This window comes from Ambystoma mexicanum, chromosome 9 (assembly GCF_040938575.1).
Source record: "Ambystoma mexicanum isolate Mex_15411 chromosome 9, UKY_AmexF1_1, whole genome shotgun sequence".
NCBI lineage: Eukaryota > Metazoa > Chordata > Amphibia > Caudata > Ambystomatidae > Ambystoma > Ambystoma mexicanum.
The window spans coordinates 628,891,926-628,915,647 of NC_090931.1; positions in this window are offsets into that span (position 1 = coordinate 628,891,926).

The window sequence follows — 23,722 nt, forward strand, 5'->3', positions numbered from 1 at the left end:
AATAGTTGTATTTTGTCTTTGGCCTACTTTCCTTTGCCCATCCACCTCCCCTCGCCTGACCCTCTTTCCGGTTATCCTGTATACCAATGCCTATCCAAACAATGGATCCCTAACCCTCTTTCCCCACCTGGGTTTCGGTGGCCTTGCAGGCGCCCAGACCGGGGAGGGGGTGGTTGGTTCGTGCCACTCCTGCGCCTGGAGACCGGAGCTTTGACACTACCCATCAGTTGTTGCATCCTCATTGATTATTGTGTACTGAAAAGGCTACCCATCCTGTTGAATCATTGTTTAACTGTGCTACCTTGGTTGAACTTCTATCATTCTGCTTGGACATGTGCTTGGCCATTTTCAGTGACTTAAATTCATCTATTGGAGACTCTTCCAGGGTTTTTTGGTGGCTACAGGCCTTTTCCCTGGTTTGGGGGTTTGGCTCCTTGGAGTTCTCTGCGATTTGGTATTTTTACCAGTCAAGGTGGCCTCTGAAGGGGCTGGATCCTATTTACATGCAAGGTAGAATGGAAACCAAGGGGTAGGGGGATCCTGAAGCCAGGTAGACTAGAAGGAAGAAGGCAACATACCCCAGACACAGTTCTTCAGAAGGTCATGGTGATGTGTCAATAAGGGAGGGCCTTTTGTTGTCGGACAGTACGCTTGGGCTACAGTGTTTGGGCACTCTCTGACATTCTCGCTGTGGGGTACTATGTACATGATGAGTTCTGCTGGTCAATGGCTGTTCCTGTGTTGTGTTTACTTTTCAGGTGTCAGGGGATTGTTGTGGTTTGACATGCTGGGGTGTACACATGGGCAATGTTCACAAGTGATGTGTACAGGACACTGAGGGTCATTTAATTTCACATGCATGTATTGAGTGCATGTCCCTACTGACACACACACTTACACAATGCTCCACCACACATACAACCATCCTTCCATGCCCACACGTGCACACAGATTGCATTCTCTGGCATGCTGTGTCCCTGCAGCGCATTATCACTTACCATTTGGGGATCGTGTACATGCGTCAGTAGGTTATTTTGGTTGCTTGTCCTTTTTATATGATGCTCAAGGTGTATCTCCAACACAATGGCTGCTCACTGTGCTGAGCAGTGTCTTGCAGGAGACATACACAGCACATGGGTTAGGGCTTAGCGGATTTGGCTTGGCCAATGTGCATGACAACAGGCATTCAGTGTTTTGTTGATGGTACAACTGGTGGCATGCATTTGTGTATGACTTTGTATGTGGGGGAGGTTGTTGGTCAGTCATTTCATCTGATTCCATGTCAGGTGTGATTGTCTCAGGCCTCTTTCCATTTATCACATGTCATGTTGTATCTAATTGGTCATGTGTTGGGCCTTTGCTGTTGCATGACATGTCATGGTGTGGCAGACAAGGGTGATGTGGGTTGGGGGGGTTTGGGTGACATACCAGTGATTGTCATGGCCTGTTTTGCATTGGGGTGGTGTGATACACACCTTGCATGTTTTCACTTTGGTCACACAGGATTGGTTATGTTTAAGTAGCTAGGGATGCACACAATGTAGCACTTCCGTGGCAACATTCTCAGGGTAGTAAGGTTGTAACAGTTGACTGTCTCTTTGCCATCATCGATTGTCACCTGGTATGTGCCAGGCCTGTGTGCACTCCGCAGCGGTGGGAGTTTAGGTGAAAAATGTGGCCACAAGCTGGGCCCGGGCTGCCTCGCCACGTGCCCTTTCCCCTCCCATGGGCAGCGCCTGTGGTTGGGGATGTGGGGGCACCACCATGCCCACCGGTACGTCCCGCCGTGTTGCAACATTGTGCAGGACACATGCTGCCACAATGATCCTGCACACTACTGGGGGTGCATATAGTAGCTGCCCGCCAGAGCGGTCAAGGGAGCGGAAGCGTGACTTGAGCACTCCGAATGTACGCTCCACTATGGCCCTGGTTGCAATATGGGCAGCGTTGTATCTTACCTGGGGTGGTGTGGTGGGGTTCCGATTGGCGTCATCATGTGGTTGCTCAGAGGGTAGGTACTGTTCCCTGGGGAGGTCATAATGGTTGTGATTAGTTGGGTTTGTGTATTTGTCTGTGTGTGACATGCATGCATGTGCACAGGCATGTGTACTCACCTAGGAGCCATGTGTCGCCATGCTTCCCAGCTTCCAGGGCCCGGCTCAGGGTGGACATTCTGCATATGAAACTGTCATGGGTAGACCCAGGGTAGTTTGCATAGACAGAGGTAATGATTCCCTTGGCATTGCATACCACCTGCACATTGATGGAATGCCAGTGCTTGCGGTTTCGATAGATGTGCTCAGTGGCCCTACGTGGACATAGGGCCACATGGGTGCAATCTATGGCACCAAGCACTTTGGGGAAGTGTGCCACCCTGTAAAAGTCCTGGACCACGGCCTGCCTTTCTGCGGGTGTTCTGGGCATGTATATGTGCCTGCGGACTGTGGTGCATGCAGTCATGATTGCCAACACCTCGTGTAGGCAGAGTGACTGCGTGGCCTGTGAGACACCCCCCGACTATGGCAGTTGTCCGCTGAAATGACCCAGTGGCCAAAAAATGCAGGACATTGAGCACCTTCTCCAAGGGGCTCAATGCTTGGGAGCACAAAGTGGGTGATGTAAGGTCATCTTCCCACTCCCTGACCAGGTCTAGGATGATATGAGGTGGAAACCTATACCTGCATAGAACTGGTCATCAGGCATCCCAAAAAGGCTGGTCCTGGGCAAAAAAATGTGGGGCTGGTTATTCTCCTCCTCGGTGTCCCACGATCAGTGCTGCAACAAAAGAGGCATCCATCGTAGCTGTATATACATGTTTGTTGTTTGCGTGCACTTTTATACTGCACTGGGACGCTTCTGCCTGCCTTCGTGTGGCAGACGTGTTGACGCCTGTGTGCGTCTTTTGGCGTGCGCGGGTTTCCCGTATTCAATTCCATGAATACGTGTAGTTTACTTGCGTGTGGGCGTTCCGTGTATTTCGTGTATTTCCCAGTAGTACTTCCCCAGTTACGCCCTAATTTTCACGCGTTGTTACCCACTCCGCGTGTTTCGCCCCATGTTCCGCCCCCTTTTGGTGTGTGCGCTACACATTGTGCGCTTTAGCTGTGCGCATCCGCGCACAGCGTTCGGGATGTTGCAATGACGTGTCGCCCGTGTGCGCCTCCTGCGGATTTGGCGCACGTCACTGGGAAAACACACACAGGGCCTTCCATGAATCGCACGCGCTTGCTTTTTCACGCTTGCGCCACATTTTTCGGCGCACATTTGTTGCATGAATCGGCCCCAAATTAAATACGCTCCAAAATAAAATACAGCAAAAGAAGGACATGTTGAACCTACAGCCCCCGTCTAATATCCCGCTGCCCAGTGACTCACCAACGGCCCAAATTAACAAATTTCACTTTACCAAAACTTCTATTTTAGAGGTACAAAAAATCATCCTCTCGCTCAAACCTTCCAATTGCAAAGGTGATATACGCTGCCAGAGACCATCACCTTTCATCTCCAAATTGATAATGCTTCCTTTGCCTCAGGTACTATTCCTGTCACTTTAAAACATTCCTGGGTGCTCCCACTCCTTAAGAAGCAGGCATTAGATCCTCTCATCCCCACTAATTACCGCCTCATTACCACAGTACCATTCCTACTCAAAATACTGGACAAAGCTGCATAGATCCATACATCTTGAACTGCATAAGCTCCTAGGAAGGAGCTAAACAATTGGCTTCCGTCCACTACACGGGACGGAAACTGCCTTAATTGATTTAAAAACCCAAATTGATGAGCTGAGAGATAAAGGGAAGACAGCACTTCTGCTCCTACTTGATCTCTTAGCTGCATTTGATCTTGTGGATCATAAGGTCCTTTGCAGACACCTGGACTCTGCAGCTCACTTTTCCACCGAGGCTATCAGATGGATAGAATCATTCCTGAGCGCGAGAAACATGGGAGTATTCTCTCCGTCGGCAGCAGCAGACCCCACCCCTATCCTGTGTGGTGTTCCTCAGGGCTCATGTGTCTCGCCAACTCTACACAACATTTTCACCAAACCTTTGTTTGATGATCTGGACCTTCTGGGTATCACCTACACCAACTACGCAGATGATACACAGATTCTCCTCCCGCTTTCTGGGGATCATAGTAAGGACATGGAGTTGGTGAATAGGGTATATCTTATCATCCAGGCATGGATGGCCACCCATGGCCTATGCCTGAACGATGATAAAACAGAGTTGATAATACTGGGCACGCATGCTAACATTAACAAACTAGGCCAGGAATATTCCTCATTCAATATCAACAGAAACATCATCAAGGTATCCAAGGAAGTAAAAACCCTTGGCTTCTGCCTTGATTCCACTATGTCCTTTGACAAACAAGTCAAATCTCTGGCCTCGAGCACTGCTTACACTTATAAATTGATAAGAGCTCGTAAGCCATTTCTCTCCAATGACAGTTGCATGATTTTAGCTACAGCTTTAATACCCTCCAGAATTGATTACTGCAATTCCCTTTATAGTGTCGCTAACAAAATTACCATCCAGAGGCTTCAAACTGTGGGATGTTCTAACCCACTAGGCTCTGCCCTGCAACATCACTGTGTGCTGCTTTCACCAGAAACAACAGAATGGCTGCCAAAAGCCCTATGCGCGCTAAAAACCTCTGAGAAGTGTGCCGGGAAACCGGAAAAATACGCTGCCAATCTACTTTGCCTGTTAATGTTAATGTTAAAGGATATTTGTACCGCGCACTATCACCACCGGAGTGGTCCCCTGGCACTCTGGTGGCTCTGAAAGAGGGGGGGGGGCTGAGTTACTGGGAATAAGCTGGAAAAGTGCAAGAGAGCAGTGATGTGCTGATGGCAGCCTCAGCCCGGTGGGTCGTCGGCTGGGCTTGGGGTGTTTTACGGTCGGTAGTCTTCGTGTGCTGTTGTGCAAGTCTATGTGGGGTTTGTTTTGTTGTTGCAGTGTAGTGAAGTTAGTGCGGATTGCTGCGTTTTAGGCTTGTGGTTGTGTTTGGTTAGAGTTTGAGAAGTGTATGCAGAGGGATGAAATTGTTAGTGGATTGGTTAGTTGGCATTGCTGTCCTTGCAGTTATGTCTATGTCTGATGTTTGCCATCATTCACTATTCCATCGTTGCTAATTTTCAATATTCTGTCTAGATGTGAGGAAGGCTAGTGATCACGAGTCCAATCAAGTGTTGCACTTACCATCATTCACAGTTTCATTCAAGTGTGGCTCATGCTAACATTCACATTTCTATCTAGATGCGACACAAGCTAACGTTAAGAATTCCATCTAAGTGTGGTACATGCTAATGATAATCCCGTCTAGATGTGACGCAAGCTAAAATGAAGAATTCTATCTAAGTGTGGTACATGCTAATATTCATAATACCGTCTAGAGGTGATGCAAGCTAACATTAAGAATTCTACCAAGTGTGGCGCAAGCTAACATTCACATTTCTATCTAGATGCGACGCAGAATAAAGTTAAGAATTTCATCTAAGTGGCGCAAGCTAACATTCACATTTCTATCTAGATGCGACGCAGGCTAAAGTTAAGAATTTCATCTAAGTGTGGCACATGCTAACATTGTTAACCCTGTCTAAAGATGATGCAGGCTAATCTTAACATTTCTGTATATGTGTGGCACTAGTTAACATTGGCTAGTGTGTTAGTGTGTAATGCAATGCAACATTTACAGTCAGGCCAAGAATGGAATTAGGCTTGTGGTCACAAATCTCTCTATGAATGCATGGCGTAATTCTATGTCAGTCTATGTTATGGAGAGGTGGGTAGAGTGGCGAGGGCTTTCTGGAGTAGAGTAATTGCTCTACACCCCACCCATGCCACACTTAAAGTTTTGTTGCTGTCTGTTGGCTGCTGGCTTCCTTTGCTTCCCCTGCAGACACCTGTAGACACGTCTTGGAGCCGCTAGTGTAGGAGCCACCTTTTGCCTCGGGCCCTAGCCGAGGGGGCTGCTGGGCAGAGGGCTGCCCTGGGAAGGTCTGTTATGACCAGGTGGACACACCAATCAGGGGAGGTGGACGGGTTGGAGGGGGAGGGTGGGACTGTGAAAAGGCCAGACATAAACAAAGGACTACACCCCACAGACTGCACCCTTTGGATGCAGCCCAGAATCAGAAACAACAGGCTCAGAAGCCAAAAGAAACACTAGACAGGCACCAGATTAGCACACAATGCTCACCAAAAATATAGATACATAAATGATTAAATAAATACATTATTTAAAAAAAAAAAAATATATATATATATATATATATATATATATATATATATATATATATATATATATATATATATATTAGAAGAAACACTCACACCACTCCAAAAGAGTGCATAAAGCACGCCAAAAATGGATTACAATCATTGTGAAACTACTCACTCAGAATCAACCAGCCCCTAAAGGTGCTTCCACACTAGTTTCTCCTGCCATATCCTTCCCTATGGCAGTCCTCGAAGCAAATGGAAAATGGCTGCTAGAGCCAAGCCACAAACACACCTGACTTTTCTAACCAATTACAAGAGGGGAGGGTGGGACTGGGAAAAGGCCAGACATAAACAAAGGACTACACCCCACAGACTGCACCCTTTGGATGCAGCCCAGAAACAGAAACAACAGGCTCAGAAGCCAAAAGAAACACTAGACAGGCACCAGATTAGCACTCAATGCTCACCAAAACATATAGATAAATAAATGATTAAATAAATACATTATTTAAAAAATATATATATATATTAGAAGAAACACTCACACCACTCCAAAAGAGTGCATACAGCACGCCAAAAACGGATTACAATAATTGTGAAACTACTCACTCAGAATCAACCAGCCCCTAAAGGTGCTTCCGCACTGTGTCAGTAGTAGAACAGGAGACCACACTGCCAAAAAACTGTCATTGGGCTGCCCACAGAGTGAAATAGAACTACCTGCATTGCCAGGAAAACCCAGAAGTGCTCTAAAATCCATTTTTCCTTGGCTTTTGAAATTGCAAAATAATGGCTCACAAACATCAGAAAAGATCCAACATCCTTGTTGGGTGTTAAGCATCACCTCATCTAAGGAATCCCCATAAGCAAAATGTCAGGAGAAGCAGATTTCCTTACCAAAATATCCACATTAAAAAAGGTGCTTGCCTGGGAAAATCTGTCAGATAAGGGCGCAGTACCGCTGCTCACCTGTGTCAAAGCTGTCATTTACTTACACTGGGAGTTAAACTTGTACATTAAAACCAAATTGTTGAAAAGAAGAGACTTGCCATCAAAAGCAATATAGGTTGCTAATATTCAATTTCTATGTTTTAAAAAGACTGGAATTAGAGATCTGTGTGTCTACTTTTTGAAAATGTAAAGTTATTTGAGCAAAGACAATTTTAAACAAAGTGTTTTAAAGTGAACTGATGCCAGCCACAGAACTTTAAAGGCAAATTCCACAGCGTGCCCCTAACAAAGGTGTCTTCCTTTTGTTCTCTGCCCAGGAACTCTGTTACATGCTAATGAAATGAGGAGATTTTGCTCTGCTTCTCTGGGGAGACTCAATAGGCTTCCTGGACTGAAAGGGAATGCAAATTCAGGTGTCAACAGAAACTACTGCCAGCAGGAAGAGAGGCCTGGATTGCTCTTAGCCCAGCAAACCATGGTGGCGGGACCAGACAGATCTGTGTATTTTAACCCACAAGAAAATATCTTTTTGAAAAAAAGACTCACAGAGAACTGTGCAAACTTTGTAAAAACATGTAAAATATAGGTTGTTAACGTGAAAATTCTGCTCACAGTTTGAAACTACTTTGAACTCTGTGCTATGTTCAGAGACAGGACTACCCAAATTGTCATTTTGTAGCAATTGTGATGATACTAGAAATATGAAACTTCACAGGATTATGCCCAGATGTCATGCGCATATATGTGGAAAAATGGGGACAAATCTGACATTGGGTACCCAACCAAAAGCGCGAAAAACTGTCAAATCTGAACTAAAGCTCTCACTGAGATGGAACTCGGACGGATATGTGCTCTACTAAATCTGTGATGTAAATATGTATTGTTAGCAAGTTGGTGATATTGTAAATATGCTTTATGTGGAAAATAGATTTACTGTACAGAAACAGAGGGGAGGTACTCCCTGGATTGTAAAATACCGCATCAGCATGACACCATGTGTTCTTCTCAAATCAGGAGAGAAGACAGACCCTAACCAATAGGATTCCTAGAGGGTGTGCTTAGTATAATTCAGCCTACCCACCCCTTTGAAAAATACATAAATAGGGACAGTTTCGGACCTAGAGACAGACAGATTCACCCATCAACTGATTTACTGGTGAAGCACTTTGCAGGAGAAACCCATATCCAAGACTCTAGAACTTTGAAAGCAGAGAGGCCCAATTCCAAAGCTGAACCCTTCTCAGCATGGCCTTCAAAATCTTGAATCCTGATTTTACCCCAGACTCCCAAGGGCAACAACACCCAAAAAAGAACAGCCGGGCTGTGCTGTTTCTGCTTTGTTGCCAAGAACTCTTGCTAGAACCCAGAGATCCAAACCAGTAGAGCAGAGCTGTAATCTGATAGCTGCCACCCAGAACCAACCCATCAGATCCAGTCCAGAGGGCGTGCAGTGTCCAGAGTGCAGTGCTGAGTGCAGAACCGAGCGACCTGAATCCTGTCCGGTGAGCTAGCAGAATTCCATTCCAGAAATCTTTGACCAGATCCTTGACGGGCCCATTCCAAACAATAGTTGTGAGTATCTATAGCATAGAATTGTCCCTAGCCAGTATCTTATCCTCAAGTAATCCTATCCAACCCATTCTATCATATCCAGAACTGCATTATAGAAAATCTTTTGTCTTTCCTGAATCTTTCCCTCATCCATATAGTCCTTTGATAATAGTAGTGATAATATCATATTTGCGCTAATATAGTTGCTGAAGAAAGACAAGCGTCTCGGCAGATAGAAACCATCCGGAGACGTCGCTGGATAGGTGGCTGTGCTGTCGTGTAGCTTTTGGCTTCATAGACTCCTTAGTGTGAAGAAAACCCTGTTTGTAATTCAAAAGTGCATCATTCCTTTGAAAATCTTGACTGTTTCTGAGAAAAAACGACCTCTACTAAAACCTTCATAACTTCCGTACCGTGCATGCTAAAAACAAAAGTTAAGTGTCAAATTGAAGCTAACATCCTCAGCTTTCCAACGAACCTGAAACCTAGTTTTCCCAAAAATGCGTTTCTCACGCGCAGAAAAGTTTGCCGCAAATTTGTCGTTTGGCTAAATTTTATCACGTGTAAAACAGCTATTCTTTGCATCCGACCTCAGAATTCAGTTTTCAAACTGCTAGTTATTCAATCATCATTACTAGTGTTTACCTGAATCTATACAAAGTGGCTCTCACTAGTTTCGAATCCAATTAAGTGATTTAAATCCATGTTTCAGTGTTTTAACCATTCATTCCAAGCCACATTCAAAAGCATTTGACCTGTTTGAAATCATTCCTGTTTCTCTATATGCCTGCTGGGGGAAATTGGGATTGAAATTGTATTTGTTGAGTGTATTTCCTGAAACCTGTGTTCTCTCCTTCCATCTCTTATCTTGCATATTGGGGGGGATTGAGTAGTGTGCAGGGGGAAAGAGTGACATTGCATTTAAGTGAACCCACACAAAGTATTATTCAATGCTGCAGTATTTTTCCTATCCATACTCATTCTGATTAAAGAGATTGTTGATTGGAACATCACCCATTGGTGATCTTTGTATAAATATTCAATAGTGTGACATATATATTGTGAAATCCATAAAATCTTTTAACTTTGTAAAATAGCCTGCTTCCTTGTACAGTGAGACCAGCAATAAAAGAACTTATAGACACAAATGTTTAATTAAGGGTTCCAGCTGTGCATCACACGCTAGGCGTTGACTTAGGTGGAGTGCCGGGTTGAAATCACTTACAAAACCTTACAAAATAATGCCTTAAGAGTGGCGCATGGCATAAACAAAAAAGAGTACCTATCTCTTCCATTAGACGCCAACATAAATGGCTCTCCACTGACAACAAAATACAGCTAAAATGAATTCATTGACCCACAAAGCCTTAAGCAACATCAGCCCTAGCTACCTCTCGGATAAACTACATAGAAGAACATCCACTAGACCAACCAGAGCTGGCAACGCCAATTGCATTGTAGTACCAAGATGCAGGCTCACAACAATTAGTGGCAACAGCTTTCCTGTGAAGGCTTCTAAACTCTGGAACTCACTGCCACAAAACCTGAGAGTAGACCAACCCTACCTACACCTTAGAAAGAACGTTATCAAATACATCATCTCTAATGACCCATAGTCATCCTATCATCCACGCTGCCTCTGCCCTCTTGCCCCTTGTACCTCAATGGCACACTACCAGTATTCCTAGATTTGTAGTTGAACAATGCCACATTATCTGTAATGCTAAGTGTAATTTATACTGTTATTCTGTGTTTCTATGCACTATATTGCAACCTGCACAAATCTGTAACTTTGTAAGCCTTGCATTATCTCACTGCTGCGCCCTGTTACCTATGGGTTTGGTGCGCATTAGAAGTGAATAAACAAACAAACAAATAAACAAACACAATCCCTAAACACTGGAGTTGATCGATGGTCAGCAATCAGATTGTCCTTATGTGGATGGTGATACATTTAGTACATTATCTAATTGTTATGCCAATGGCATCAATTAATGCTGGGGTCTGTAACCTGTGGTTCTCCAAATGTTTTGGACTTGACTACCAGTATCTATCGCCGTTCACTATACCAGCTAGGGGTTGTGGGAGCTGCAGTCCAAAACACCTGGAGAGCCAAAGGTTACAGACCCCTGAATTAATGGTTGAAAATGAACATGTTTCTATTCATTTTAGTACAGAAAGCCATTACACAGTGAGAGTTTAAACTGATTTGCAGTGCATTCCTATATGCTGATACAAATCCTGTACTACAATTGCACGCTGATTGTTTGATACATTTATGCAGCTGTAGCTGGATTTTCTTTTAACAAGGAAGACCACAGGGGTAGTAAGGGAGACCCCTGGCGACCTCCAAATGACACCCCTGCTGGCAATGGCAAGTGGTGTTGGGTTGGAGGAAGACTCTGACCTCGCGGACATAGATATGGGGGTTGCACTCAAGCAATCTGGGAGATGAAGAGGTAGCTGGACATCGAGTGAAAGGAGGACTCTTACTGTTGCTGTGCAGCAGCTTGGACACCATACAAGGTGCCCGAACTGTCATTGAGGCAGTTCAGAGATATAGGGAGATCCAGGGGTTGCCTACTGGCTCTGCAGTTGCTGTGAGTCCCAATCGATGGGCACCAGGACAAGGCAAGTCCTTCTATTCTGCACTACCACTAAACAGAGCAGCTTGTACTGACAGCGGATCCTTTAGCTCCAGTGAATAGGAGCCTGGTTCCAGTGCAATCAGTATACAGGCCGTAGACCAATAGAAGTCACCCACACTGTGCCCTGCATTTTTTTATTAGACAGCTCTCCTCGGATGCCTTCTGCTTTCATCTCGGTGACAGAGGACTTCGATTTAGCCAGTACTTCCAAAAGAGGTCCAGTGGATTCCTTTTTGTCCTTCAAGAAGGACAAGATGGATGTCTTGAAGGACAAAAAGGAATCCAATAATGAAGGGGTGTTCCTGTCTTTTTAAAGGCAAACAGGGATTGGCCAAAGCAAGCCTGCTATACGGGGCTCAGTCCCTGTGCCCCGTGCCTTATGACATGATATGATAGGATATGATATGATAGTTTATTTATAATGCGCTTAATATCCAGAGGTTTCTAAGCGTGACACTGGGGATGGAACCTGTGTTGCTCCGTGTCGTCTTGTTTACAAGGCGAGCATGTTGCAGCTGAGCTATCTTCAGAGACATCACACCCAGAGTACATTGATCGTAGGAAATAGATGGTCAGGAAAAAAGAAAAGAGCCCTACAGGAAAATAAGATGGCAGGACGCCTCATCAGGCCTGCTTCCCCTCTCTGGCTACTCTGTCCCCACCCCATCCCATGCCTGTTGACTTCAATGGGACTCCAGTGGTCAGCACCCTGGTGTGAGGGAGGCTTTTGTTATGTTAGTGCCTGCCTTTGAAGCACAGTTCCCAGGAGACCTCATGGGGGGTAGGGCAGGGAGTTCCTATGCTCTGGAGGAAGGAGGCACCTCTGCCTGTAGGAACCTTTTGTTCCAGCAACTGTCAGGGAGGCACAGATAACCGTTGTAATTGTTCTATGCCACTGCAGAATTGTCACTGTAGATGACAATACACTTGTGCGCACCAGACTGTTGGCATGGAGCATTATGAAAAGGGGGGGCGGTCTGACTAGCAGACCCCCCTTTCAGTGACAGAATTACCCACATAATTTAATAATACAAAAATCAAAAATCTTAAATTTTCACACCTTAGCATTTGGCATCCCATCACACAATACACCAAAAAGACTAGCCTGACACTTTAGGTAATTGGCGTCCAAGACAGTTATGTTATTGAAGGGATTATACTCCTGGTTGGCTGCAGCAGCACGATTGAAGCCGTTGAGTTGGTTGCTTATTGTGGTAATACTGAGCAAAAATACATGACAGTAAATTAATACGTTTAAAAAAGATGACTTTATTAAATATTCTGTCAGGGGAGGGATTGGACAGACCGCCAACAGGAGCTAGGGGAAAAAGCTACAAATAAAGACATTCTTAAAGCCAACAGGGTCTGGGAGGGTACAACACAAAGCAGTATTTTCCTCAGGTGTCTAAAACCTCCAAGAAAGAGTAAGCAAACTATACAATTCTTAACCTACTTTTAAGAGCGTTTCTCCTTCTCGGGGACAACCTAATCTACTAAACAATGTCAAAAAGGTGTTGCAAACAGGAAGCGCCAAATCCTAACCGTGATGCTTCCTTAGCCTCCTGGCTACCACAAGCTCTAACAAAATGTCCTAAGGAACGGACAACTAAATAATTCACAGATCCTTCTGTCAATTGGTCTACCCATGCCTAATAAAACAAAACAAAAACAGAAACGTTCTCCTGTGAAGGTTCTTCCAGGATTTACTCACCGGCTGGAACCTTCTTTGGTCTTCCTGTTTTCACAGTACCTTTTGTGATGAATCCAGTGAAGTCAACACAGATTCCCTGGTGGGGACCTCCTCCCATGTTGCCAGGGGGCAGCAGCTGCTACCTGATCCTGAACCTGGGGGCAGTTCTATGAGGGAGGATCACATGGGAGGAGACAACTACCGGGGAGACATGGTGACTTCATTGGGGAAGATGCACAAAGAAGACTACCTGAGACCCAAGACCTTAATGGCCTGTTGTCAGTTAACAAATACCCCTTGTAGAGAAAGTCAAGAACCCTCTTCATTAAACTACTTTGGTCAGAACACCACCTTTTACCCACAACCCACATATAACACCCTTGGTTTCTGATGTAGCCTTATGTGAAATCTCTGAGAAAAAACATTTTGGACTTAACACATACATAACACCTTTTTCTAATATCCCTTTATGTTAAATCCCTGAGAAAAATGATCTAAGAGTCAAAAGTTCAATGACATCCAAGGACTCCAAATCCCAGAATCACTTGGGCACTGAGGCGAGGATAAGGATGAAGGGGTTTGTGCAAAGGGACAGATGCTTGAAGTTCAGGTAAGTACAAATGGAGAGAGTGGCACAGGGTCACTCACAGACCTACACACCACCGCAAAAGCTGGATAAGGGGACCCACTAACCCACAAGTGTGGTGCATTCAAGTTTTGACAGCCAGGAAAACTCCCACCTACTCCGCACATCCATGCATGTGGATTGGCAAGTGTGTTAGGTCCCGAACCATATGAAACGGGGACAGGAAAGGCATCCACACAAACAGTCCAGTTGACCCTACATAGTCTCTGAAATGCCCTACATAGGCAGAACAGGCATTTTAGGACTCTAAAAATTCTGATGTACCCATATGGCCACCATGTATGGATCGTTTGCCTATTAATATGGTAAAAGGCTACAGAAAATGTGAAGCCACAAGTAAATCACACAGCTGCAGCCAGCTATTCCCTGCATACTTTCTGGTTAATAGAAATAAACAAAGGACAAACACGGGCCGCATTAAAAGCATCCCTTCTGCGGGTGCCTTATGGGGCTACTAAAGACAACAACCAAAATGAATTTCTGTGACAGGGTGCCCTCTGCTGAAGACTTTCGCATCAGAAGTAACAAATCTGCGAAAGCCATCAAAAAGTGCTCACCGGGGCCTCACAGAGTTAGAAAAGAAAACCCCCAAAAATACAAGTTTGCCCTGACACGAAGGGCTAGGACAAGGAGGTCATGGAGGTGCAATATCAGAACGGGAGCTTGTGTATACAAGGCTGGTCTTTCTACTGCTGCAAGGGCATCAGTTTATGGAATGCAGGTGGGGAGGGCATGGGATGTAGCAGCTTCTACCCCCGACAACCTTCTTGCTACCCCTGCTCAAAAAGGCACTGTCTGTTGCAGTTAGAAATGCATGGCTTGTATAAGTGATGCCATGATGGACAATGTTATGTTAAAAAGGTTTATAAAGCACAGCTATCACCAACAAGGTCATCATGGCGCTAGAGAACTGAGAGCAGAAGAAAGGGAGTAAATAGAAGTCTAGAAAAGAAATGTTTTCAAGAAATGGCAGAATTTAAGGTGGTTATCAGTCGCTCGAAGAGAATAGGGAAGTTTGTTCCATAGCCAGGCGGCCCCCACAGAGAAAACACGGCCCCCCCCATTCTAGTATGGTTGAAGTCTGGAACCTGAATTAGGAGTGCCTTCTTCGATCAAAGGGAATTTGGGCTGCAGGTATTCAGCCCCAGTACCATAAAAGGCACGATGCACAATACAGAGGGCTTTGAACTTGGAGACAGCGAGCCAGTATAAATAACAGAGAATCAGGGAAATAGTGGAACGAAGTGGGGTAGAAGTGGCAACTCTAGCGGGCGACTTTTGTAAGATTTGACGACGGTGCAAGAGATAAGCCAGCTAGGCAATAAAAAGAGAATTGCAGTAGCCCAAAGTCCTGAAAACAGAAGAGGACCCAACAGGAGGACAGAGATGGGCAGCAGAAGGGAGAGAACTGTACGCAGGACCCTTAACTTGTAGTGACCTGCCTGGAACACAACACTCACTTGAGCATCTGCAAATAAGGAAGTGGAAATCTTGTATCCAAGATCCTTAACCACAGCTGGCTTAGGGAGGGGTCCAAACGAGGAGGGCCAAAAGGCCAGTGTCCAGAGAGTTGCAGCTGAAGGAGGGCCAACCACCAAAACCTCAGTTTTATTGCCATTAAGTCTCAACCAGGTGTTGGTCCTCCAGGTATCTACTGTTTGCAAGCAAGAGCGAAAACACTCTGCAGTATCCTGTGGGGAGAGATCGAGGCGCACCATTATCTGTGTGTCGCCCGCATAGGAGTAACATCGGAAACCAATGTCTATATAAGCTTGGCCAAAGCCTGGCTATAAACAAACCGTATACGTGAAAGGTGAATCTTGGAGGACCCTGCAGGTGATGGGGACCAGTGCAGATAGATAAGGGGTGAGCGAAAGAGATTGAGAACGGTCAGTCAAGAAGGAATGCAACCATGAAAGGACTAGCCCTGCAATAACAGCCGTGGACAACCTAGCAATCAGAATGGTATGATCAATGGTGTTGAAAGCAGCTGACAGATCTAACAGAATCAGTGCTCTGACACACCCTGAACGCAATCCAAGATAGGTAATCCACTGTTGAGACCAGAACTGATTCAGTACCCCGCCAAGGCCGGAAACCTCATTGAAAGGGGACGAAAAAGCATGACTCTTCCAAAAAAAGGAGCTAAGCAGCAGGGTGACCAGTGATTCAAGTAGCTTCATTAAGAACATAAGGAATAAAATAGGACGATCGTTAGCAGGAAGAAGAGTCTTAATAAAAGGTTTCTTTTGCAGTGGGATCACCAGGGCATGCTTCAGGATTGGAAGAATAAAGTTGGTAGAAAAAGGGTGATTAACAGCACAAGCCATGGAAGGAGCATTGGCAGGCATGATCTCTTTCAAAACAGAAAGAGATAGCATCTGAAGGAGAGGTCAATTTTCAGTCGGTTAGTGGCCCCCACAATATCAGTTGAATCAAAAAGTGGGAAAGAGGATCACGAGTAAAAATAGCTGTGGTCTGAGAACCAGAGGTTGAGATTTTCTGACGTATCGTAGAAATCGTGACAGTGAATAAAGCAGAAAGAGAATCACAGCATTTGCAAAGGAGATATGGGACAAAACCCTATATTCAATGGCAGCTAAAGCTTAAAAAAGCTATTGTGGATGCCAACAAATCCTACTATGATGAAAGAATTGCTGGGGTATCCTCCAGTTCTAGGGAATTATTTAGAACACTCGAAGAGCTGGAGTACCCCTGCCCACCCCTGCCCACCTCCCCATCAGGTCACCAAAGACTCCAATTGGTGTTCGTCTATCCAAAATGCGATGACCAACAAATTAAAGAACATCCAAAAAGAACCCTCTACCAAAATGAGGCTAGGAGGAGGAGCTAACCAAGACCTGTCACCCCGAGCACTAATGCGGATCATCCTGAATTGAATTTCAGCCCATTAATGAGTAATATCTTATTAAAGTTATGAGGGAATTAAAACCGACAAATTGCAAGGGTAATGTGTGTCCCGCTCTCATAGTCAAAGAGTGTGCCGTCCTGCTTGCCCCTCTGATTACCAAATTTGTATAGCCTTGTTTAGGGAAAGCCTTGTGCCTGCTAATATCAAACTGGCTTGGATGTCGCCTTTGATTAAAAAGCCCACCAGGCAACTATCAGCCTATTACAAACTTCCCTTACTTGCTGAACATATTGGACAAAGTGGCAAATCGAAGAATTTCTGTTCCGATAGAACACTCTGGGACAAAAACAATCTGGATTTCGTCAGGATTAGTACAGAGACAACCCATCTTGATTTAAAAAAATACATCTTTAACAAAGGGATCTGTCTGCTGCATTTCATCTAGTGAATAACCCCATCTTGGCGGACAGACTACGTAGCACAGCACATTTCTCGGTGTTAGTTACTGTATGGTTACAATCATTCCTAGCGGATCGTAAGGCAAGAGTCTTCTTCCAGGAGTCGATGGCAGAAGAGTTTTTGCTAACATGCGATGTACCACAGGGGTCCTGCATGTCACCAACTTTGTTTAATATCTTCATGCTCCCATTATTCGATCAGCTGGATTCAGCTGGTACCATTTATGCAAACTATGCTGATGACACCCAGTGCCTTCTGCCACTCTCAGGAGATATGCCCGGGACTATCTCAACCTCCTCTACGGCTAAATTCAAACTTGGATGCAGGCCAATAGGCTTGCACTAAATTACTTTAAAACTGAGCTCATGGTGGCAGGAACGGCTCGGCAACTGAGGAAGCTAGGCCAAGAGTATTGCCAGTTTGATATTTCAGGCTGTTCTATCAAACCCCAATCCAAGGTTAAGACTTTGGGAGTCATCCTGGATAAAGATCTGTCCATGAAGCCACAGGAGAGCAGTCTGGTCTCCTGTACATAGTATTACCTGAAGCTACAGCCCTTCATGAACACCTAACTGTGCCATGATTGCACGCACCATCATAGGGGCCAAGCTGGATTATTGCTCTAGCCTGCTGCTAGGGATTACCAAAGGGGAACTTTCCCGGTTACAGGTCATTCAGAACAATGCTGTACGCATTGTGAAGGGGCTGTACAGAGCAGACGATGGGCCTCATTACAACCCTGGCGTTGGACCATGGTGCTATTAGCACCATGGTCCATGCCGGATTCCGCCATGGTGGATGGCGGATTTACCGCAGCCAACAAGTGGCAAGTGCTAGGTAAAAGGTACAGACCAGGGGTGTCTGATAAGTGCAGTGTCAGAATACCAGTCCTTTCAACAATGGTGGTAACTTGAACCCGTTGTGCAGTAATCTAGTTCTTCACACCAATGTAACACTCAGGAGTACAAATGGACAGACTGAGCGCTCTATTGGTTGAAAGATGGTTTAAGATGGCTGGACACACTGGAACCCCGATGGCTGCAAGGGAAACACTTGATTAATACAAATGTTGAACAACAGTACGTATTTCATAAACAATAACCTTGGTAACTTACCTGACAACAAACAAGATTTTCGTATGGCATGTACAACATAAATTTGGCAGCACTGCAGGATCGTAACTCTAAAGACACAGAAATTAGATCACTATTAGGCAGGCGAAAAACAAATGGCAACACTGGCAGTTAGTATTGGAAAACAACAGTTTCTTCTTACCAGCGTGTCCAGCTAGCTGATGTGATGATAGGAGAGAGTTCTGCCGTTGAATGAAGGCAATCCAAAATGAATCCGCGGGAAAAAGGAAATCCACCTACACTTGCAAAACGAGGACGCCTAATGTCCCAATTGTTCTATAGGCAGTCTCAAGTTCAGCACAACAACAACCTGTCTCCACCGGCACGCAGACACCTAAAAGAATTGCCCACAAGTAGGTAGCAGTACTTGATACAGACGGGATCTTTAGCGCAAGTGAAGAAATGGAAAGGTCCGTGATGATTGGCAAACCGTAACCAAATCCGAAACAGTACCAAAGTAACGTAGACAGAATCACAGGGCAGAGAGCAGTCAAGAGCAATCCGAGGTCACAACAGGAAAGTCGAGCAGAATCAAGGGCAAGGCAAATGATGGTCCGTAAAACAGACAAGGGTCAAAACGTAGGAAATCCAAAGTTGCAGAAACGCCACGGTTGAGTCCAAAAACAACAATCAGAAGTGCCGAGCTGGGAGCGAGGCAGGGCTATATTGGCTTCCTAGCAACTCAGTGAACACGTGACCGGCACAAAGGAGAACCACGTGACTGAAGCCGCATAACATGCCAACGTCGCCATGGCAACCGCCAATGTGTCTGGAACGATGCTTTGTGTTTGTGGAAGCCCATACGAACAAGCCTTGGCACCTCAACACGTTTGCTATTAAATCCGGAAACAGCCATGGTAACGTGCACACTGGTAGGCTTGCAGCGAGCGTGGTGCTGACCGACATTTTCTCACAGTATCCTCCCCCAAAGGCACCCCCAGGCCCCGGGAGGCAAGAAAACAGGACAACAAAGCGGGAGCATGGATATTGGATTCGGGCTCCCAAGTGCGATCCTCCGGACCATACCCTTTCCAGTCCACCAGAAACAACCGAATACCACGGGAGATCTTGGTATCCAGGATCACACTGACCTCATACTCCTCCACACCTTTGACCAATAAGGGAAGAGGCCGGACAGACAGTCTCGTTTGGTCGGAACAAGGTTTGACTAGGGAAACATGAAATACCGGGTGTATCTTCCATGAGTGAGGCAACTCCAGCTTAACTACTAGAGGACTGAGCACTTCCTTGATGACGTAGGGACCGACAAACGGGGGCAGAAGACTGGGTTGCGGAGATGTTTTGCAGAAAGCCATACACGCATGCCTGGACAGTAGTGCAGAGCTGGCCTTCTATGCCGGTCAGCATATTTTTTAGCTTGTTCCTGGGCATGTGTCAAGTGCTGCAGGACGTTGGTATGTAACAAGGAGAGGTCCCTAACGCAAGACTGGACAGCCGGGCAATCGGAGGACGACCCGAGTTCCAGCGGCAAGGTGTGAGGATGTTGACCATACAACGCATAGAACAGAGAGACTCCAGTAGATGAGTGAGCTGAGTTGTTATAAGCGAATTCCGCCATAGGCAAGACCGAGAGCCAGGTCTCCTGATATTGTAATATAAAACACTGCAAATATTGCTCCATAGTGGCATTAGCCCGCTCAGTCTGGACATCGGTTTGCGGGTTATAAGCAGTGGAATATCTCTCATCGATGCCCAGAGACTGTATGAGGTGACTCCAGAAGCGTGAGGTAAATTGCGTGCCTCTGTCTGATACAATGATATCCGGGAGACCAAAAAAACGGAATACGTTGCGTAAGAACATCTCGGCTAGAACAGGAGCGGACAGAAGGCACTGACATGGCAGGAAAAGGTCCAACTTAGTAAATCCGTCCACCACCACCCATATGGTGTCAAAACCCCCAATCACAGGTAGCTCAACCACAAAGTCCATGGTAATCATGGCCTAGTGTCGGTCCGGAATGGGCAGTGGCTGCAAAAGACCCATGGGTTTGGCCGAGGATGTTTTGCACTGAGCACAAACAGGACAAGTCGCTATATACTGCACAATGTCTTTATGCATGGAAGGCCACCAACACCACCTCTTTAACAGTTCCAGGGTTTTCTGATGACCGGGGTGAGCAGCCAACTTGGAATCATGACACCACGAGATGGCAGTACGGCGTGTAGCAGAATCTGGCATATATATATTGCCCTGAACGTATGGTAGCGACTGGACAATGTCCATATTGTATTCGTCCAATTCAGAAGGCTTACTGACTACCCATCTTTGGATGGCGGTTTTTAGTGAAGGTTGTAAGGTACAACCACATACCACCTGGTTGGGCAGAAGCAAAGCACCCTCTTCAATCCGTGGTTCTGGTTCTCCATGTAGTCTTGAAGGAGCATCAGCCTTAGAATGCATAGCCCCAGAACGATAGGTTAGCACAAAATTGTTCATGGAAAAGAACTTGTGCCAACGTGCATGCTGCACCATAGTACATTTTAACGACTGGAGGGCTAGAAGATTTCTATGATCAGTATATGCTTGGATTGGTGTTGCAGCCCCCAACAAATGGTGCCTTCAAACAGTAAAGGCCTCACAAATGTCGCTCCGTAATGGTATGGTTAACCTCATACTGGGTGAGTTTCCTCGAGTGGAAGGCAACCGGATGAAGGACCCCTGAGTCCGAACATTGTTGGGACAAAGCGGCCCCCACTGCCACGTCAGAAGCATCAGCCTCCACGACAAATGGCTGATTGACATTGGGATGCTGTAAAACCGGAGCCGAGGTAAAAGCCTTCTTGAGAGCATTGAATGATTTCTGCGCCTCCTCGTTCTGCAAAAACTGGCGCTTGTTGCTAGTTAATGCTGTAAGAGGGGCTACAATATTAGAGAAGTGTCCAATAAAGCATCGATAAAAATTTGAAAACCCCAAGAAGGACTGCAAGGCCTTCCACGTTTTTGGCACTGGCCAATCCAGCACAGCTTGGACTTTGGTTTGGCTCATCTTCACGCCCTGATTAGTGATATCGTATCCAAGAAATTCCACTTCAGAGGCATGAAAAGTGCACCTCTCTAATTTAGCATACGGCCGATTATCACGTAAACGCTGTAACACTTCAGACACATGTTTTACGTGAAGATCACGAGAGCGGGAGTAGATCAAAATATCATCCAGATAGACAACTACAAAACGGTCAACCATGTCCCGGAAGATGTTGTTGATAAAGTGCTGAAACGTGGCTGGAGCATTACATAGCCCGAATATCATGACCAAATATTCAAAAAGGCCGTACCGGGTTTTAAATGCCGTCTTCCATTCGTCCCCCTGTCGGATTCTCGCTAGATTATAGGCCCCCCTTAGATCTAATTTAGTGTAGATCACCGAGGAACCCAGTTGATCCAACAGTACGGAAATCAGCGGTATTGGATACTGGTTCCGTATAGTGACTGTGTTGAGTTCCCGATAGTCAATACAGGGCCTTAGTTCCCCTTCCTTCTTGGGAACAAAAAATAATGGAGAGGCAGCCGGTGAGCGGGAAGGACGTATAAATCCTGAAGCTAATGCCTTATCCAGATATTCCTTTAGCACCCCATCCTCCTTCCTTGTGAGTGAGTAAATCCGTCCCATGGGGATCTTAGCACCTTCCTTAAGGTCTATTGGACAGTCATAAAATCGGTGAGGAGGAAGCTTCTCAGCCTCACCTTTGTCAAATACATCACTATATTCGGCGAATTCCAGAGGCAGAACAGTCGAAATCAACCCACTAACCACAGGGGCTGAATCCAGAAGGGCTTGTCATGGTCTAACGTGTGATTTACTGGCACACTATGAGGCAAGCATTGTGGTGATGGAAAGGATATCTGCCCAGTGACCCAGTCTATAAGAGGATTGTGAATTCTAAGCCAAGGCAAACCTAGAATGAGACAGAACTGAGGCGCAGTAATGACATCAAAAGTCAGAACCTCAGTATGAGAGCCATCAATACTTAGGGTCAAGGGCACTGTGGACTCGGTTACCAAACCCGACCTGAAAGAAGCGTGGTACCATCAACAGCGTTGACTACCTCCTGGGTGTTCTTTTGGAAGGAGCGGAATATCCCAGTCTTGGACATACTGTGCATCAGTGTAGTTCCCAGTTGCTCCTAAATTCAACACTGCCTCAGAAAACCAAGGCTGTCCCTCAGGATGAACAAGGGATACACTGATCGTGAACGGGATGGAGAGGTTAGAGCCCTGTAACAAACTGCTCGGCAGAGGGGTTCACTCTGTTGCCGGGCCTTGGCGTTTCCCAATTTTATTGGCTTTTTAGGGCAAGAACGTAAGAAATGACCAGAGGACCCGCAGTAAAAACATAAATTGCTCTTCTTGCAATTTTCTCTTTCATCTCTGAACAATGGTCCCCTAATGGCCCCAATTTGCATAGGTTCTCCGTTGCCAGAGACAGGACTTGAAATGTTAATTGGCACAGGGGCTGGATGTCGTTTCTCCCCTTTTCTTTCAGCCTTACGAGCGTCAATTTGGAGAACCAGTTCTAAAAAATTGGGGAAAGAGGCCGGGACCACCGGAACAGTAGCTATGATATCCTTGAGGTATATTGATAGCCCCTTATAAAACAACGCAGCCTTTTTCTCATCAGGCCAATTGGTTTCGGCAACAAGCTGGTTGAATTTGGCGAGGTACGTCAGTAGAGGAGCCTCCCCTTGTTGCAAACTGAGCAATTCTACATCCGTAGCTTGGGACTTGTATCGAGTGTCAAAAACCCGAGTCATAGCCTCTATCAGGGCATCGCAGTCAAACAACAAGTGACTGCCCTGTTCCAAAAGAGGATTGGCCCATGTTGCAGCCATACCACCCAGATTCGATAATACAAACGGCGCCTTAGTGGTTGAATCTGGGAAGGATGTTGGCCGACCCAGAAAATGCAATTTGCATTGATTTATGAATGTTCTAAAGGCTTTGAGATCGCCTAAGAAACATTCGGGTGGGGCCAAAGGAAACTGTGCCACCATATACACAGGTGCCGTATCTGGTCTATGTTGGGCTCCGGCTAATCCCGAGCGAGAGGCCGCGGTCAGAGGTTGTGGCTCTGCAACACCATCTCTTAGACCCACCTGTAAATCATCAATGCGACGATGTGTGGCGTCATGAGCTACCTGCATGTCAGCACGTAAATCAGCCACTAACTGGACCAGAGCAGCCATGGGATCAGCAGCTGTGTCCATAATGGCTTCTGATTCTGTCAGAATACCAGTCCTTTCACCAATGGTGGTAACTTGAACCTGTTGTGCAGTAATCGAGTTCCTACCACCAATGTAACACTCAGGGGTACAAATGGACAGACTGAGCGCTATATTGGTTGAAAGATGGCTTAAAATGGCTGGACACACTTGAACCCCGATGGCTGCAAGGGAAACATTTGATTAATACAAATGTTGAACAACGGTACGTATTTCATAAACAATAACCTTGGTAACTGACCTGACAACAAAAAAGGTTTTCGTATGGGGTATACAATATAAATTTGGCAGCAGAACT